Source organism: Bidens hawaiensis, unplaced genomic scaffold (assembly GCF_021521415.1).
Source record: "Bidens hawaiensis isolate Kalapana, Puna unplaced genomic scaffold, B.hawaiensis_p1.1 tig00046822_1, whole genome shotgun sequence".
Lineage (NCBI taxonomy): Eukaryota > Viridiplantae > Streptophyta > Magnoliopsida > Asterales > Asteraceae > Bidens > Bidens hawaiensis.
The window spans coordinates 57,204-63,841 of NW_027498361.1; the positions used below are offsets into that span (position 1 = coordinate 57,204).

The 6,638-nt window shown below is 34.8% G+C and overlaps 1 pseudogene; it reads left to right on the plus strand.

Annotated features, from left to right (window-relative positions):
- Window positions 1–3,736: 3,736 nt before the first annotated feature.
- LOC143596643 (beta-caryophyllene synthase-like) lies at window positions 3,737–6,338 on the plus strand (annotated as a pseudogene).
- Window positions 6,339–6,638: the final 300 nt, after the last annotated feature.

A 6,638-nucleotide genomic window follows, 5' to 3' on the forward strand; every position in this document is an offset into this window, starting at 1 on the left:
TTTATTAGTATACTTAGATTAGATAAGGAACCGTCGATACATCTTATGGTTCATTGCGAGGTTGCTAAATGGGTGTGGTAGATTATTCATAATTGGTGAAGTTACCGACGTCCACAAATTTTGATATGGGAAATAACATTTTAGATTATCCATCTCTGCACAAGAAGAACAAGTATGAATGCATAGTGATCCAAGCTATATGAGTTGTTACATGTTGGTTAATTTGGAGAATACCGAATGCAAAGATTTTTGAAACAAACCTTTCTCGGTGGGTAATTTGGTAAACGACGTTAAGTCAACTTTCTTCTTTGGATCAAACATAGGAAGAAACGCTTAGGCTTAGAGTGGGAGAGATGGTGCAAATTTAATTTTATCGGTTTTTCTTTTATAAGTTTGTTTCCATATTCTCATTATTTGGTGGTTTATAGTTTGCTTTTCCGTGTACATTCGGACTCCTTACGACTTGCAAGTTGTCCCTTTTTTCTTTATTTATAATATTTGGCCTTTTCAAAAATTAATACATAAATAAAAATTAGAGGGTACCACATCAAACAAGTCGCTAAGGCTTAACCGCCTAAGCTGACTAGTCCAATGCGATTCCTTTTTAAAACCAGTGCTTTTTTTAGCCACGACACAATATTTTTTGTTAAGAAGTTGGAAAACTTTGCTGGGAAGTATGGGGTTTATATAGTCGTTGTTCTGATGTTCTCCTATGCAAAACCATAAGCCCGTCCACAAAGTCGAAGTCCCTCATAGCAACTTCATCTTGAAAGAGGCAACAGTCATTAAAAGCTAATGCCGTAAAAGATTAGACCTAAAGTTGCTACTTATCCATCCAACTTACTAGCTAAATGACAAAAGATTCAAGATTACTGGACAATCTCTAAGATAACCTATGCATTTGATGGGATTTTACAATGGGTTGCACTCCACCCACGCAACTTCTGGTGGGTTTAACTAGTGAGGTATAGGATTGCAATAACTTTGTAACATATGATCCTTTACATAACAAATATTGTCCGTTTTGTCTACAAGAAACTCACGAATTTATTTTTGGTTGTTTTAATATATAGAGATTTCCCAACATTTGTAACGCTCCCACATGAGCATTGTACAGTTCTCATCTCACTCACTACCATTTAGCCCTCCTATAGATAGAACAGAATATGACAGTATGAGATTCGCCTAAAGGGGTTACAAAATAAAACTATGTAATAACAGCAAACAATTTTTATTTTATTTTTATTTTTATATATGTTTGTAAATAATTACATTTTACTCTAAACTAGTCATAGAACTCGCGCTTCGCAGTGGGTTCATACGATTGTGCTTGCGAGGATGTATTTATCTACCTATTCTAGTAAAATAAAATATTGGAGGGCGTACACGTGTCAGTGCATTATTCATTCATGATGGTATTTTCCCGTTCAAACATCTTTGACCTGCAATAACAAAACACCCAGACCCAAATCTAACACGTACTCGGTTTTTTCTTTACGCTCCAAACTCATCGTCAACATCCAAACCCTAACTTCTATTCATTCTACATCAACGTATCACAATAATCTAGCAATCCTTTTTCTAATGTATGTGTAGTTCCTTGATGTGTTTCTGTAATCTATTTAATTATCTATTGATCATTATTTTCATTCATATCTATGATTAAGTGCCGGGAAAATTCCCACTATAACCATTTTTAAGAAAGAGAAAGTGTAAAATGGCCCAAAAATCTTGAATATTCCCAAAATAAACCAAATAATATCGACTGGAGCGACGCATTGACAAAAGATCCTTAATATGACGCGGCCGACCAAAATTTTAAAAATGTTGAGGGAGCAGGTCAACTTTGTGAATAATGTTGATGGACACGGCAAAAAATATGAGAATCTTGAGGGAGCCGTTTATATTTTCTGACTTAATTTTCTTCTCAAAAGCAGTCTTCCTAGACGGTTTTTTTATGTTTCCTACCTGATCCGTACAAATTTTCAAAATCTTGAAAAATGTTCCTTTCTAATTTCATCTTGGGAGACGCATTTGAGAGGAATTTGCTCCAATGAGATGAGATTTATATTTTCTTCTTATAAGTTAGAATCACGTCCACACCGACAAGATTTATTTAAAATCCGTCCACACCGACAATATTTAAGTAGATTTTGTCCGCATCGACAATATTTTTGATTAACTAAGTTTCCTTAATCTTCACATATGTTATGCATTTGTTGCTTAACTTTATTTGTATTTTTATAATTTGAATTATTCTGTGTATTACACGTGCTCTAAAGCTAGTTACTCATATATATCAATGGATTTAGATAGATTATGTATGCTTTAACCTAATCGACGGTAAAAATAAACAAGTCTCATGGTTAACGGAATATGTCTAGAATTAAAAGCCAACTTTAATTATAATAAGTTAAATAAAAAAAGCGACTTTAAGCATATAATTAAATGGTATAAAAAAGATAATAGAAGATACATTTGTTAAAAAAAGAAAATATAAAATTACTAGCATAAATTGAAAAAAATTATCAAAGGGTACGTACTTAAAACTTGGGTAAAACTTATGGGTAAAACTTTATCCAAAAGTTGAATCCTCACTTTAAGACTGTATACTAGTCTTGGGTGACCATTTGTTCGATGCTTCGGGCGAAACATATTCCTAGATTGTGACGGACGGTGTGTACAATTTGTTGGTAACGACTCAGGCGCCGTATGCTAATTATATTAAAGATAAAGAATAAAAAACGTGATTAAAAAGTTAAGAAGCCTATAGCTGATTGCCATGCGGACCACCAATGAATAATCACTATTCACAATTTAAAATACTATTTATAGAATAATGGGAACAAATAAATGAAATTTATACTAGTGGATCTTTGTAAAAAAAGTTCGAATTTCTTTTATCATATTCTCATCTAGATCTGTTAGGTGTGATATTTTATTTATTATTATTATTATTATAAAAATTATTTTGAAATAGGTGTGATACATGTATGACGATCGAACTCTATAAATAGTGTTAACTCTCCTTTATGTCAAGTACCCAAGTAGGCATGTTCAAAACGGTTTGGGACTAGGAACCGGAACCGGTTCCTAACCGGTTCCTATATTCAAAACCCCCTTTTAAACCGGTTCCAGGCTCGAACCGGTTAGGGAACCGAACCGGTTCTCCCACCCTCGGACCCCTAACCTATCTAACCGGTTCTTACCGGTTCCTAACCCGGTTCCTGTACCGTAACCGGTTCCAACCGGTTACAACAAATATGAATATAGAAGAAGAGAAAACAAGAGATTAGAGAACTCAAAACGTTGTAATAGCGTTTTTTTGTATTTTTTTGCGTTCGGGTTTGCGTTTTGAGTGTTGTGATGAACCCATGACACCAAACACCTATTTATACTAGTAGTGGGGTGCTTGGGGGAGCCAAAAAACGGCTATTTTTGACCCCAACGGTCAAAAAACGGCCAAAAAAACGATTTCCAACGGCTATATTAGAACCGGTTAGGAACCGGTTCCGGATGGTTCGGTTCCAGAACCGGTTCCGGTTCGGTTCCGGTTCCTACCCGCCCCCACTCAGAAATGCAAGAACCGGTCACGGATCATCGGGTTGAATCAGATAGGGTCCGGTTCCTACAAAAAACAGGTAGGAACCGGTTCGGGTCCGGTTCGGGTCCACCGGTTCGGTTCCAGAAACCGGTTTCGTTGAACATCTATATACCCAAGCAAAAACATTTCATCATGTCTATCGAACAAGAGGAAGTAATTTGCCCCGATCCTAATTTTCCTCCTAATGTTTGGGGGGATCGGTTTACATCTGTGACAAGGTACAAAATTATTATTAAAACTTAATATAAACAATGATTATGTTTATTTAATAATTAAATTGTTAATAACGTTTGGATGTAGCAATCTGTAGCTCAAGTCAAGGTAGAACAAATAGTGAAAGACTTGACGGAAGACGTGACAAAAGATATCGTGTCAATTTTAGATATTCCTACGGAACACACAAATTTGTTAAAACTCATTGACATGATACAACGTCTTGGTATAGCCTATCTTTTCGAAGAAAATATTGATCAACCCTTGCAACATATTTATGACATGTATGGTGATAATTGGAAGGGTGGAAGCCCTTCTCTTTGGTTTCGTATCCTACGACAACAAAGCTTCTATGTATCATGTGGTGAGTAATTAATTAAGCATGGATTCAATTAATATTAATCGTGAAATAAGAAGCTCATGATCTTTTATGCGAATTGAAACAGACATTTTTAAAGAATACAAAGACCAAATCGGGTCTTTTAAGGAATCGTTAACCAATGACGTCCATAACTTGCTTGAGTTGTATGAAGCGGCATATTTAAGAGTGCATGGTGAAGTTGTACTAGAAGTCAGATGCTCTTGTTTTACAACAACCCATCTTAACAAAATAGCAAAGGATCTTAATGAGACCAACACTACATTGTCTACCCATATACAAGAGGCACTAAAGCAACCTATACGAAAAAGATTGCCAAGACTAGAAGCTGTGCGTTACATTCCTTTCTACGAGCAACAATACTTTCATAACAGGGCTTTACTTGAACTGGCCAAGTTGGCGTTCAACTTGCGTCAATCACTGCACAGGGAGACGCTCAGCCAACTTTCCAGGTATACACGCAGACTTGCCCACACATCTTATCGATCGTTCTACTTCCTTTCGTGAATATATATCACATTAACTACCTTGAATATATATTCTAGGCACCTTCCATTTCCTTTAAAACTATTATTGAAGATTTAAAAAAGAAAAAAGAAACATATACAGGCTTGTTCATGCATCATCATCATGTGTGCTAATTTATTATAGATGGTGGAAACGTCTTGATGTCCAAAACAATATACCTTATACAAGAGATATATTAGTTGAATGTTACTTTTGGGCACTTGCTTTGTACTTTGAGCCAAAATACTCGCATATGTAAGAATTTTTTTAGCAAAAATAACCTCGATGGCAACGATTCTTGACGGTACATATGATGTTTATGGTACTTACGAAGAACTTAAAATCTTTACTGAAGCTATTCAAAGGTATTCGTGTGCACTACATATCTGCATTATGTATAAAAACATGAAGTTCGACTATTGAAACTAATCATGCCACTTTCCAAGTGGTCAATAACATGCATAGATATGCTTCCGAAATACATGAAACTGATATACCAAGAACTTCTTGATGTTTACAAAGAAATGGAAGAAATCAATTTTTTTTTGGGATCGTCTTAACTACGCCAAAGAATCCGTTAGTTTTTTGTATTTCATTTGTGGATCATACACACTGAAAGAACTGAAATTAAAAACAAGTGATATTGGTGAATAATATTTTCTTGTACCAGATAACTGAAAACATATGGCGTTATAAATTGAGATTACCCTAAAATTGATAGCGATAACCAACTAATGATATTAATAAAAAATTAGTAACCATCATATTCTCAAACAAGAAATAGAATAATGACTAACAATCATTCATAAAGATAGAATAATAATAAAATAGTTATAAGTAATTACGAGAAAACATTTGGTACATGTGAGCCACTACATATACAAAAGAAAGAGTTTATTAGAAGCTTTATGATGGAAGCTAAATGGGCTTATGAGGGGTATGCACCAACATCAGAGGAGCACATGTCACTAAAAATAGTGACAAGCGGATGTTAAATGCTCATAGCAACATGTTTTGTTGGGATGGGTGATATGGTTACGGATGCGTAACTCAAATGGGTTCTCATACATCCTCCTATTGTCAAAGTTTCAGGTGTAATCGGTAGGCTCATGGATGATCTTTGCTCCCGAAAGGTCCATTTATCGAACTTCTTCTTTCACAATATGTACTAACCAATTTGTTTGTTGCTGGTTAATGTCGTTTTTACAAATAAAAATATTGGAATATAGTAAATCGGGCCGTGGGCTCGATACTAAAACCTTCAATACAATATTCCAATAATAAATTGTCGTGGCTTTTATGAAATCTAGCACTTTTGGAATAGTGGTGGGTCTAGATATCTTTCTTAATCGATTTATGGATACTCGTTTTGGTGTTCATACATCTATCGTGTTTGTCTGAGAAGCAAGCTATTTATTACTTTACTAAAAGTGCAGGAAGAGAAAGAAAGAAACCGTTGATTGTTACATGAAGCACTATAATGTCACAGAGGAGTATGCTTGCAGCGTGCTTACAAATCAAATTGAAGATCACGCACGGAAAGATTTCACCCAAGAAACCTTCATGTGTAAAAATGTTCCAATGCCTCTAAAATTTATGTCATCAACTTGGGACGGATTACCTATGTTTATATAAAACTATAAAAGTAAAGATACCTTTTCGCTTACGAGAGAAGAAATAACGGGCCACATCAAATCTTTGCTTCTTCATGGACTTTAGCCAGTCTCTGTCATCTTGGTCGATAACGGTTTAGGTTTGGCAATCTCAATAATGAGCAACGTCATCTCAAGTTGTTTACTTTTCTATTTTTGTAAAACTTCTTGTCATTACAAATAATTTGTCAATTAAGCTAATGTTGGAACTCTTAAAAGAATATGCGAACATAAATAATAATAAAGTAGTTGATTTGGTTTATTTATTTTTTATTTTTTTGTT